General features: G+C 42.4%; 1 long non-coding RNA gene across 1 annotated transcript; it reads left to right on the top strand.

The window, feature by feature from the left end:
• Positions 1-12,247: 12,247 nt before the first annotated feature.
• Positions 12,248-13,631, top strand: LOC112545970 (uncharacterized). Its single transcript, XR_003089555.3, has 2 exons — positions 12,248-12,632; positions 13,461-13,631. It is a non-coding gene; the product is annotated as an uncharacterized LOC112545970 (long non-coding RNA).
• The last annotated feature ends 229 nt before the right edge of the window (positions 13,632-13,860 follow it).

The following is a 13,860-nucleotide window of genomic DNA, read 5'->3' on the forward strand; positions in this document are numbered from 1 at the left end:
GCTTTTCCTGTCATGTGAAAAATAAATTGTAGTTCAGGAACAGGTGGACTCTCTGTCTGTGTATGTATCTTTCCGATATATATATAGTCTTGTACACAGACGCTGTATTTGCCATCTTACTACTCCATAACACTCATTTTGCACAGATTGCTTTACAATTACCCACTGTTCCACTTTGCTTCCTGCCTAAAATAAAGACAGAATGTAGTTACCATATTTCATGGAAACGGCAGCACCATTATCTTAACAAGCAATCCGGAATTTGCTTAGATTTCTTTTTTAAGCTTTAGGGCTGCCTCCAAGTCCAGTCTTTAGTTTTTCAGTCAGTTTCACCCGGACACACCACGAACATCACACGGCATTGTTGGATGTTAACAACATGGCATGTCAGTCACCAGTGATGTGTTTGAATCACTGACTCTGTGATTACAGCTTTCTTCTGTTCCTTCGGCAAGAGGAAATAAGTGCTCCATTTGCAGCGGAAGAGTTGGTGTCCTTTATAATTAAAAGCAACCATGACGAATCACTCACAGTAGACAAGCAAAACATTCAGTCTAAGTTCCAGTGCTCTCCTGACCTAGGCGTTTATAGTATAGGAAAGTATGAGACAGTGAAATCTGAAGGGATATTTTTGAAAATATTTGAAGATATACAGTATGTGAAACTCTCCACTGATGGGGAAAACACAGCCTCCCTGGGAACCCTACTACAGAGCTTAACTGCCCTTATAGTTAGAAAGATTATCCTAATATGTAAACTAAATCTACCAAGCTCCAATTAAGCCCATTATTTCTTTTCCTACCTTCAGTGGATAGGGAGAACAATTGATCACTATCCTCTCTATAACAGCCATTAGTATATTTGAAGACTTATTAGGTCTCCCGTCAGTCTTCTTTTCTCAAGACTAAATGTGAGAAGTTTTTTTAACCTTTCCCCAAAGGTTAACTTTTTCAACACCTATTAATAGACACTAGAGGTTGAACCTCTCTGGTCCAGTACTCTCTGGTCTGGCCACATCTGTGGATGTTGATGTACCAGAGACAACCTGGATCAGAGAGCCCCAGTGGTTGGGAGCAGAGTTTGTGGATGCTGGCCGGGGACAGGGAGCCCCGCTGGCTGGAGAGGGGCCAGTGGCATGGGGCAAGGAAGCCTGCTGGCCAGCAGCAGAAACCCTTCAGTTGGGAACAGGGAGCTCCATTGGCCAGGGACAGGGAGTCCCATCAGCTGGAGCAAGACTGGCTTCCCAGAGTGTATCTTCATCAACAGGCCAAGCTATTTCAAAATAAGCTGTGCAATTGATGTAGCTCAATTTGTGTAGCTTATTTTGAGTTAAAGCCTTGCTGTGTAGACACACCCAAAGTGAAGAAAACTGCGGTCATCACTATGCTGAGAATGTGCTAATTAATCTGACACAAGAGTGAGGGGATTTTGTGGATCTAGGTTGGAGCTACACTAGTTAGTACAGCAGGTGAGAGTTGTTGGAACATTTTCAGTGAAATGTTAACAGTTTTGACTAAATTTTCATCAGGGCACTTGCACTTTGTAATCTGGTAGTCAGGGCCTATTCTGGGCCATCGAAGACCTACGTCTCTGCTCTAGCTGATTGAATGATGTGTGATAAAAAAATCTTGCTGTGACTCAGTCAGAAGAATGGCTTGAACCCGGGTCCCACATGATACAATATGCCATTCACACACCTTCCCAAGCTGAAAGCTTTGGGTTTTGATCTGAAAATAGACAATGACACTTCTGCTTTCATTAAAAAAAAAAAAAACCCCAACCTTCTAAAGGTTATGTTTTCATTCCAACACTGAATGAGAACACATTTCAAAACTCGGAAGTTGCTGCAAGAGAGGAATTGTCCTCTAGTCTGCAACAAACACATTGTCCTAGAATCAGAAAGACTCCATTTTCATCTCATCATGGAAAAGCATCTGTAGCTCATCATTTCAAAAGAACTGGCCCTTTTTCTTTTTTTTAAGAAGCAGGTTAACTGACAGAGCGTAATCAAGGAAACTAGGCTGATACAGGACAAGATCTGATCTTCACAATAGGAGATCTGAGTTAGGCCCATGGGGTAAAATGGAGACTGTATTTCAACCAGGAAGTAAGCAGCTTATTGTATAAATCTGAATTTCAAGCAGAGATGCAGGGCGATAAAAGTTGCACTAAAGTCCTTCAAGAAATACCACTCAAGTAGGGGAGCTCATTTTATTTCCACCTAGGATGTGCCAGCAGACAAAACGTGTTCTGAAGCCTCTAGTTCCAACCCTCCTCCAATATCAGCATGACCTTGCCATCAAATTAATAATAATAAAAGACAAAGCCTGAAGAAAGAAGAGTAGAAGAAACAGCACCGAAGGAAAATTATTATAATATTTTGGCAAAATGTTTTTCTGCTTTGCTCAAAGAAGGCTGAAAGGAGAAAAAACAACACACACACAAAACAAGCTGGACTAAGAGTAAAGGCATTTAGACCCGAGTGCCTCTGCCCTCTCTCCCAGTAGGAGCAAGGTACAGGCAGGAGAAAAGGGAAAGAGTCAGCCCTAGGCTCCTGAAATGCAGACACCTCCAATCAACTTAAATTTAAAAAGAATAGACGATGACTGGCCATTTTTAATTCAGGGAAGATTTTGGAAAGTGGTCGAGGGCTGCACTCTTCCATGATGTTACTGGAGGAGGTGCAGGGTTTTAGATGGAGGCTGGGTACAGAAGGAAACTTGGGGTAAGGGATTGACGTGCTGGAGGGAGAGTGGGGTCAGGTGGGAGTTTGGGTGAAGGAGCCAGTTGTGTCCTCGGGCAGGGGTCTGAGGTGCAGGGGTTTGGTTTGTGACCTAGGACAGGAAGGGATTGTGATCTGGGGCAGGGGATTGGGGTGCCAGATGTGGTAGGGGATATGGGTACAGGAGGGAGGCAGAGGGTTTGGGTATGTTGCGTGGAGGACAGAGGTTTGGGGAAGGGAGGGGCTGAGGTGCCAGATGCAGGCTCTGATCAGGAGACCTACCAGCCAACAGCCCAACCAGCCTGCCTGCCTCCAGAGCTAAATACTTGCAGAACTTAAACTGTTTCTTAGCCAGCCAGCCAGCCTGCCCACCCCATGCCTGCACAGGCTGCAGGGCCATGTACTTACATGAATAACTGAACTGCGGGGGGGCGGGGAGGGGGTAGGAGGAGGGGAGGACGTAGTGCTTCATGTGCAACCTGTTATTCAAACAGGCAGCATTGGCCAATAGGATTGAAGCCTCCCTCTCCTCCCATGGCTCTCAGTTTTGAAAAAGAAATGGCCCAATAGCTGCTTTTCTGAGCAGTGTGTGGGGCTGCGGTGCAAGCAGGGGAGTCTGCCTGGGGCTCCCCACTGCATCCACAGCCCAGATCTGGTGGCGGGCAATAATTTTTGGCCAAGGGCCACTTCAAAAGTTTTTGAAGTGGCCCCCGGCCACCCCAGAAGGGGCGGGTCCTAATCCGGAAGGGTCGGCAGTGGTAGACTTGAGGAAGCAGCTGAGCAGAGAAGCTGGGGTGCTGCCGGGTTGGTCCCGCAACGCCACCCCTCACCTGAGCGGCTGCGGGACCAACCCAGCAGCACCCCAGCTGTTCTGCTCTGCCGCTTCCCCAAGTCCACCGCTGCTGTTGCAGCCCCAGCTGGCCTGTAGCAGGCAGCTGCGCGAGGCTTCCCCTGCATCCCTGCAAAACGGTGGAGGGTTTGCCCCTCACCGCGCCGTTCCCCATCCCCCAGCCAGATGCAGTGCGGTCTGGCAGACCCGTCACAGGGGTATAATTCCTTTCCCCTCTCCTCCCTTTCCCTTTCTCACCCATGAGTGTGCGTGGGGCTCACAGGAGCTCCAATTGTCCGGCTGGCTAGAGCACTTCCGGGTTCCAGTCGGTGCCGGACTATCAGGAGTGCCGGACCACTGGATGCCAGACAATTGGAATTTTATTGTATTATTTTATTTTGCCTTTCTTTGGAATTTCTCTAATTTTTTAAGGTACTGTTTTAATTTAAACTCCCTTCTCGAGAATGATTTCCCTCTGGATTTTTATGATGTATTTTGACTTTTATTATGGAGTATTAAGATACCAAAAATATTCCAGTTCAATTATCTGTTGTCTGGGTATTTTTTATATTGGTTTGAACTGTTTCCCTAGACCCAGTTCACATCCATGTCCAAATTTCAGCTCATTTCTGGTTTTCTTGAGGGGTTTGAATTGTAATTATTTTGGATGGCATGTTTTTGCAGAGAGTGTTCCTGTAAATCCACAAGCAATACATGCTGGTACATACTTTGAGGCATCAGTTTCAGGGCCAGAGTAATTTTATACTACTGGAACATCAGGTTGTGGAGGATCATATAGAACTGGGACCTCTTAAAACAGGTAGAGTGCAAAAGGCTTATAAATCTCAGATCAGTATATAATGCGCAGCTTTAGTTTATGTGGTAAAAAGCGAACAATGTGCATCAGACAAGAGTGACATAAAATACATCCTGGGCTAACAAAGCCCTGTGCTGGTTGCTTACTACTGAATTTTAGAAAGTTCCCAAATGGCAATATGCAAGGCCTAATCTCAGACTGCTTAAATAACCATGTACCGATCAAATGGAATTGGCTTGAAAATTATGAACTATTTAAATAAAACAAATGACAACCATGGAATATGCTAAACCAGAAGCATGGGCAGCATGTTTGACCTGCAAAATTCAATCCTACTAACCTTTAGGGTCACTGTTGGAAATGAAAAAATACCCAGCCCCAATGAAAAGATTTCATGTTATTGTTTCTATGACAACTGTTTGCCTTTCCTGCCCACCAAAGGAGAAGAATGGTGGGAAACACTTTGTGGTACATTGCCATTTTTGTTCAGAACATTAATCCAAAGCTGTTGGACTTTCTAGGCTTTAGTAACTTATTTTTTTGTATGTTTGGCAGATTAGAAATTCTCCTTTTGCTCACACTAAGTCAAAACTAGTGCTCAGTTTTTGTAGCTTACAGGAACCTATTAACAAGGATTTTAAAAGCAAAAGTATTCTTGTCAGAACATGAATTTGCCAGCATTTTATAACTGATCCATTGTCATTATTTCTGCATATACTTTCTAAATGCATTATCTTAAATGTTTGTTTCACATTCAGCTAATTAATAAACCCACCACCATATTAAAGACACTCCTCTCTAGACCAGTCCTGTTGCTTTGTTTTAAAAATCAATCTAAGCATAGTCTTCTTGTAATGGAAAAATCACTTTCTACCACCACACCAGACAAGTAATTACACCTTAACAGGTTTATACGTTATTCACAGAGATCAAAACTTTCCAGCAAGAGCAACAAGTGATTCTGGATGCTTCATGTTTTGGGATCCCTATGTGAGGCACATAGCTGCTCTTTTTCACTTGTGCTCAGCAGCTGCAGTTCCCATTGACATTAACTGAAGTTGAGGGTTACACTACATTACCTGGTTTATTCACCTGCATAGAGGCAAAAATAGTTTTCTGGCTTCCACTATGCAATTGTGCTCATGTATTATTCAGTCTCCGAAAACACTGGGAAGAGGAAAAGTCAGTCAAACCTTCTATGAGAACTCACCTGTGTAAGAGACTGGTAGTATGGGGCAGCCATTTTTCAGAGAAGAAAGGCCTGGCTTCCAACCTGCCTCTGTTTGAGATTATGGCATCACAAAGCAATATGGGAAATATTATCCCATTCCAAGAAAAGGGGGCTGCAGGAGAATGACTAGAAACTCTTTAAACAAATCTACTCTCCTTTTTTTCAGGAAAGCAGGAATGCAGAGCTAAAGGGCTGAAGGGGCCTGGTATTCTATAGGGTAGATATCAGAGCAATACTCATTTTGATTTTACACAAAGGGTAAATTACAAAGGAGCCTGACCTTTAATGGGAGTTGGCCACCTTGCTCCCTTAGGTGTCACGAGAAATAACCTCCCCAACCAAAAGTGCTATAGTACAATTGTATACAAGAACTTAGGTTATGTCTTCACAGCAGCATTATTTTGGAATAACTAACGTTATTCCAAAATAACAAAGAGCACATCTACAGTGCAAGCCATTATTTCAAAGTAATGGCGAATTGGAGGACTTCTTACTCTGACTCCTGTAACCCTCATTTTATGAGGAGTAAGGGAAGTCGATAGAAGAGTGTTCTTCCTTTGACTTCCTGCTGTGTAAACAGCGCCAAAAGCTGAATAAAGCTATTTCAATGTCAGCTACTCAATTGACATTGAATTAAGTTGTGTAGCTTAATTCAACTTTTGCCCTGCTGTGTAGACGTGCCCTTAGAGAACTCTATTTTCAGGAAGTACTTGATGAGACAACAGTATATGTGGAAGAAGGAACTCAACCTGGAAGTGGCACTGTGTTAGCTCTCTCTCACACTTTCTATGCCTAATGGTGAGCATAGGTTACCCATGAAAATCTCACACACTTTTATTTCACTTCAATGGTGCACACAGATTGCATCTTGTTTGTGTGTTTTGTCTTAACAATACCCATTTAAAGAATGTATCTAGCCTAGACTTATATTTAACTTGTGACTGATTCTAAGATACACAGCATTCATTCTGCTGTAGCAATATACTGCAATTTTAGAAAAGGAAGTAAAGCATAACTCCTCTGGATGAAATACCAGAAGAACATTTAAAATGTAGTTCTACTCTGAAAAGTGGTCGTAGAAAAATGGTACCTTCTTGTGGCTAAGGTTATATATTTAGAGTCAGCCTGATTTATTTTAGTAACAAAAGTAGTTTTTTCTATTACAATGTGTAATTCTGCAGAGTTCACATAGCTAACAGAAAATGAGCTAGATTCTCTTTTCTTGTGCAACGTCAAAAATATTATTAATTCAATTCCTGTCAGACACAGCTGTGCAAACTGCAGCTTGGTGGAAAATGGCCTTTTTTTCCTCCTCATAGAAAATGTTGATGAAAATGAAAACAATTGTCAAATTTTTTTCTGGAAAAGTTTGACTTGTTGGTGAAAAATTAAAAACAAATGTTTTCAAAGCCCAACATGTTTCAGTTTGGAAATCCCACTATGATGCCTTATGGACATTATGGTTCAGTTGACAAAAAATGGAGTTCTCATAAAGTAGACACTGAGAATTCTCATTGTCAAAACCCCAATTTTCTGTCAAAATGGTTCCAACTAGTCCTATTGCAAACACATAGGCTGCGTCTAGACTGGCAAGTTTTTCCGCAAAAGCTATTGCTTTTGCGCAAAAACTTGCCAGCTGTCTACACTGGCTGCTTGATTTTGCACAAGAGCACTGACTTTGTAATGTACAAAATCAGTGCTTCTTGTGCAAATACTTTCACACTTTTCCGGAAATGCTTTTGCGCAAAAGGGCCAATGTAGACAGCTGAAAACTGTTTTGTGCAAAAAAAGCCCCAATGGAGAAAATGGCGATCGGGCCTTTCTTGCACAAAACCGCGTCTAGATTGGCACGGACGCTTTTCCACAAAAAGTGCTTTTGCGGAAAAGCGTCCGTGCCAATCTAGGCGCTCTTTTCCGCAAATGCTTTTAACGGAAAGTTAAAAACTTTTCCGTTAAAAGCATTTGTGGAAATCATACCAGTTTAGACGTAGCCATAGACAGCATTGGGTTTGCAGATGGGTCACTAAGTCCCTGGTTCTTCTGAAGAACCTACCCTGGGGTGAATAATGGTGGTGGTTTGTGAAGCTACACTTCGCTTTGTGTTTCTGAGCCCATTCCAAGTTCTTATGTCTTGCAAAAAAAAAAAAAAAAAAAAAAAAAAAAAAAGCAAGCTAAGCCTATTCAATATGGAAATCAGTAGGGGAGGAACAGTGAGCACAATGATGACACTTTTATAGTCACTTTTCAGTGCAGACCCACACTCATATAAGCAATAATTTACAGCATAAGTTAGAAATTAGCCAGGACATAGGGGTTAATTCTTGGGCTGGCTGGAAAACAAGATTTATGTTTCTTAAATAAATATGAACAAAACCACTTGTTTTTCTTCCATGTCAAAATGAGACCTGGACAGCTCTTGTGCTCACTGGGGGTGCATCTACGCTGCACCGTTATTTCAAGATAACTAGCATTATTTTGAAATAACAATGCAAGCATCTACACAGTCATTCTGTTATTTCAAAATAATTTCAAAATAATGGACAGCTTACTCCAACTTCTGTAAACCTCATGCTTTGAGGAATAATGCCTATTCCGAAATAGCTATTTCAAAACAAGGCATGTGTAGACTCTCCACAGCTGCTATTTCGAAATAGCCCCTCATCAGGGCCATTTTGTTATTCCTGCCCAGTGCCTCCTGGGGCTCTAAATCTAAATAGCTTGTCTACATTAGGGAAGCCTGCCTCAGACTAATTTTGAATGTTCCCTGCAGTGTAGACATCCTATTTTGAAATAAGCTATTTTGGAACTAAGCATGCAGTGTAGGGGTGCATCTACACTGTAGACTTAACTCGAAATAAGCTATGCAAATTGAGCTACATCAATTGCGTATCTTATTTTGAAATAGGGAGCGTCTACACAGCACTATTTCGAAATAGAGCACTCTTCCTCCAACTTCCCTTACTCCTTGTAAAATGAGGGTTACAGAAGTCAGAGTAAGAAGTCCTCCAGCTTTGCAGTATTTTGACACTATTTCAAAATAACTGCCTGCAGTGTAGATGCGGACTAAGTTATTTCAGAATAGCGCTAGTGATTTCAAAATAGTGTTGCAGTGTAGACATACCCTAGACGTACCCTTGCCGTCTCATGCGCTTTTTAATGAGAAATTTGGAGAGCTAGTTCTTCATCCCAAAATAGACCTGTGGTTAGGGCGCTTACCTGGGTCCATGACCTGCAGGTTGAAGCTTGTGCTTTACCTGATTTGGAGCACCTCCTACTTGGGGTGCAGAGGAGCAAGGAGTTGAGCCAGTATCCTACATCCCAGGTAATAAACAAGCTATTGGCAGTTCTGGGATAGTTACTGTGACTAAAAAACAAACAAACAACTCCTACTCCTGTTTTGCTGAAAAAAATTCTGATCAGTTCTAGTAAATAGCTTTAGGCTGGTAAGTGCTGTAGGATTTCCATGATGGCAGAACTAAAGGTTAAAGCTAGGGGGAGATGATCAGACTTTTTGGTTGACCAGATGATATCAGCGTAGGCTGTCAAGGGTTCTGGGCCCACATCTGACATACAAGTTTTTTAAAAACTATTGCTCAAAAAACTATTATGAAAACTATTTTGAGCTATGAACTATTATGAAAACTATTAAACAAAAATAAAGAATGTATCACCAAAGCGGAAATATGAATAAAACCAATATAACTATTAAATCAGCAAGTTAGTCTCAATATTGGATTTGAGTTAAAAGCAAATCAAACTGATTTACATAAGAACCTTCCCCTCCCCCCCAATCTTTATAAATGCTAAGCAAAATTCTAAGGAGATGCTTATCCAAGAATTTTCAGAAACAGATCTTCAACTTGGAGCTGGTTAAATATATTGATATTCCAACCAAAATTATTATTACTGTCTGAACCACAACCTCAGAGCCAATTAAAAAGTTCCCTCGGGTTTCAGTTCTAGTCTGATGCCTAACCCTTCCCTTCCCACTTCCAAAGTGATGCCTTAATATAGATTCTAATCGGATAATTTGATAAGCATAAATCTGACAGCTCTCATGTATCAAAATTGACATATGACAGTTTGGCCTTTTAAAACACAGAACACACTTCAATGACTATCTTTAGGCCTGTGAAACCTGGAGAACTTTCTTTCTGGCACCTTTCCTGTGTGGATACATGTACAACACAACCACCTACCATCTCCCCCCACACACACCTTAAAATTAAAGAATAAAAGGGTAGGATGTGTCTCAGCTAAAAACAAACAATCCAGAAGACAAAAAAGGAAACAAACCCCCAAGTTTCTTACAGGAACATGGGGCTCATGAACTCTTCAGATCTTGCAGTATACTGTACCAGACTCTTCTGGAGGAGGACCTGGCATTGCTGTCAATGAACCAGATGGCGATAATGCTGCCAAAATTATTCTCGCTAGCAGACATTCTCAGTCTTTTAACTTTGTTTCTTCAAGGTGACTCCTTAAGGTTTTATAAATGCCAGGCTTCCTCCCATTGGATCATTGACCTCAGAAAAGGAGACCTCTTGACCTCATCCTTTATTAATTTGGTTTGCTAGATTCAATTGTCTCTGTCTTACTGCGCTGCTCTCAGAGGGTATGTCTACACTACCCCGCTAGTTCGAACTAGCGGGGTAATGTATGCATACCGAACTTGCTAATGAAGCCCGGGATTTGAATTTCCCGGGCTTCATTAGCATAAAGCCGGCGCCGCCATTTTTAAAAGCCGGCTAGTGCGAACCCCGTGCCGCGCGGCTACACGCGGCACGGGCTAGATAGTTCAAACTAGCTAGCTATTCCAAACTATCTGTACACCTCATTCCACGAGGCGTACAGATAGTTCGGAATAACTACGTAGTTCAAACTATCTAGCCCATGCCGTGTGTAGCCGCGCGGCATGGGGTTCGCACTAGCCGGCTTTTAAAAATGGTGGCGCCGGCTTTATGCTAATGAAGCCCGGGAAATTCAAATCCCGGGCTTCATTAGCAAGTTCGGTATGCATACATTACCCCGCTAGTTCGAACTAGCAGGGTTGTGTAGACATACCCTAAGGTCTTTAGACAGATCAGGCAGAACCCGCATGCTGGAAGTTACAACTTGGCCCTAGTCAGTGTCAATTTGGTCATGTCCTTCACTTGCCCATTTTTTAAATATTTGGTGTTTCTCTAACTACCTACTCCATGACTCCCCCTCTCCAAAAGTATCAAATGTACAGAACACGAGGCCACTTTGACAAAGCTGCTATGGATGTCTGGGTTAATGGATGTTGCCACTTTATGGAAAGTTCCTCACAGTCCTACAAACATAATTGCCTGACAAATCCCTAGCAATTGCCAAAAGCCCCAGAATTCATCCATTCATCAGCAAAATTAAAAATAAATGTGCACATCTGATGACTAGTTGTCATCTTTCTACTTCGAGAGAAGACAATTTACAGCAGTCTTTATATTTAGGAAGTGGGCCATCAGGCAAAAAAGCTTATCTTGGAAAGTTTCTTCTTGATAAAGAGACGTTAGTTTAAAACCTCTGAAGCTAAAACCATTTGGAAATATTTATATAAGCTCTGTGCTCCCAGGGCGCCTTTACACCAAAGCTGGGAGTGAAGCTCCCATCCCATGTAGACAGATTTGCACTAGCAAGGCTTGAGCTAGTGCACTAAAAATCATTGCATTGATGTTGCACCTCAGACTCTTGATTCTGAGCTTCAGTGGGTAGCCCGAGTCTCTGCTGTGAGGTGCACCAGCCACATGGCTATTTTTAGTAGGCGAGCACAAATAAAATTAGACTCTCAGACTCATAGACTTTAAGGGCAGAAGGGACCATTATGATCATCTAGTCTGACCCCCTGCACAATGCAGGCTACAGAATCTTACCCACCCACTCCTGGAATAACCCTCTCACCTATATCTCAGATATTGAAGCCTTCAAATAGTTCAAAGACCCCAAGATGCAGAGAATCCTCCAGCTGTGATCTGTGCCCCATGCTACAAAGGAAGTTGAAAAACCTCCAGATTAGCACCCAGATGCTATGTACACATACCCTTACCTGAGTTCTAGCACAATGCCAAGTAGTCAGGAGTTTACGTTTACATAGTTGCTGACCACCTGTGCGTGTTTGCATGGGAGAGAGGATAACATTTTCATGAGTGGCTTGGTAATTGTTCTTAAAGTGCACGAAACAATGTGATATCTGGTGAGCTGGACAGGATACAACAGGCTGTGACACTGACGTTTTATTTGTCTTAATTGTTTCCTCTGGAACCCGCCTATGGGACCCGCTCGACAACATAACTGCAATAAATAAAATAGCTTTGTGCAGCCTTGGGGGTAGAGAATTGTATCGGTGCAATATTACAGTGCTTTATCTCCATCTTTTCTTCATCCTGCCAACATCATTCCATACCAGGACAATTAAGCTCCTGGTGAGGTGCATATTTAAGGTGTCTAGACAAAAAGGAAGGTAGTTGTAACCACTGCGAAAGTGGTCTTATCTTCTGGCTTATTCAACAAAGCTGGTATCTGCTCATTCTATTGTTACATCATTGCTGATGGCAGACTACCTTTCTGTGTTGTTTCACCAACACTGTGATGATGCATATACACAGCCACTGGTGTACTGTCCAGAAACACTTCTGGCCAATGCTAATTGCTAAACTGCACAAGCCAGGAAGTAAGTGTCTGAACTTTGCAGAGGTCATAATTATAGACACAGCAGTGAAGCGTAGAAAGCTACAGAGACATTAGTGAATGAAACAGACAAGCTGGGTGTATAATGGTGCCATCTGCTGGTGTAGACCAATATTACACTGGTATTGTGTGGAAATTTCTAGTTAACAAGGAAACTGCATAAAGAAAGAACGCTCTGTTTAATGTTTACGTCAACCTGTGTTCAGTACCATCCTTATTTCAAGAAAAAATGCAATCACATCGCATCTGAATCTAGAGAATTACAGACCAGTCACACACACAGAGTATTGGAGCCAATGGGAGCTGTGAGACTGTGGTTATAGAGTTGGTAAGTAAACAAACTGGATGGCCCATTAGCAGCTCCCTCAAAGTGGGCTCATGGACCACTTTGAGAAACATTACAGTAGGCAGTAAAGACTGTGTCATGAGATGTCCTGCACAGTCTATAGGGGCTCTTTAAATAGGATCTGTGTCAATTTATTCACTGTCCCTGATTCACCATTGTGTTACATCAGTGTAACACCACTGCAGTCAATGGAATCACATTGCCTTCATGTGCTGTTGTAAGTCAGGCCCACTGTTTACAAAATTTCACCAGACGGGTCCCCAAGTCTCAGACAAGACTTCAATCTGCTTTTGAGAAGCGCTAACTTGAGCCACTGATACAGGGCCCTGATTAGACTACACTGGTGGAGAATTGCTATTGTATCACGCCCAATCCCTGTTCTCAACATGCCTTTTGCACCAGGTGAGGCAGAGGCACAATGGCTAGTCAGCCGAGTTCACTGTAGGTCAGCTATGGCCCTTTCCTATCCCCCTTATGCCTCCAGTGAAAAAAAGACCAATCTAACTGGAGACTGCAGCCCAAAATTCCCTTCCACTGGCCAACAATTCTAGTTGGGTATGAAAAAACCTGTCATTTCAGATTATTTTGGGCTTTTTGGCCCGTTTATTTCCATGGGTTTCTTTTTCTTCCTGTTCCCCTAATCCTGCTCCAAGAACAAAACTTCTGTTTTGAATACACACATATTTTGACAGAAGCTGTACTTATGCATAAATTTGGTGTTCAAAGGGGAATTCTGCCATTTGTTCAGAGTGAGGGAATACATTTAAGAATATAACTTTTTAACCCTCCCTCCTATTTTAAATCTTTTAGCTATAGGCAGAAGAAAAAAGGTTGGGAAAAACACAACTGTATTTGGAAATGAGCAACTGGCTGCAATCTGCAGGGACACACAGCTGAAAGCTTCATTTACATATGAAGAAGAAAGGGCGTATGGGCAAGCAACTCTTGTTGAACAATAACTACTTACTAATCTAACCAGCATAGCACTTCAAGGAGGCTGAGTAGGTGCATCTCTTATACTGCCTGGGAGACTAGGTTCAAATATCTGCTGTGCCTATTGTGAATCCAAGTCTCCCTCCTCCCATATAAATGCTACGGGGGAAAGGAGGGCAAGCAACCCCATTGGGTTTTTGGGGAGAAAAGCACCTAAGCAAGCCAGTCCTCACTCCAAAAGAGGGTTCATGGCTGTAAACTACAAGTGGAGAGACAC

The sequence above is a fragment of the Pelodiscus sinensis genome, chromosome 2 (assembly GCF_052426305.1).
Source record: "Pelodiscus sinensis isolate ZL-2025 chromosome 2, ASM5242630v1, whole genome shotgun sequence".
NCBI classification, from domain to species: domain Eukaryota; kingdom Metazoa; phylum Chordata; order Testudines; family Trionychidae; genus Pelodiscus; species Pelodiscus sinensis.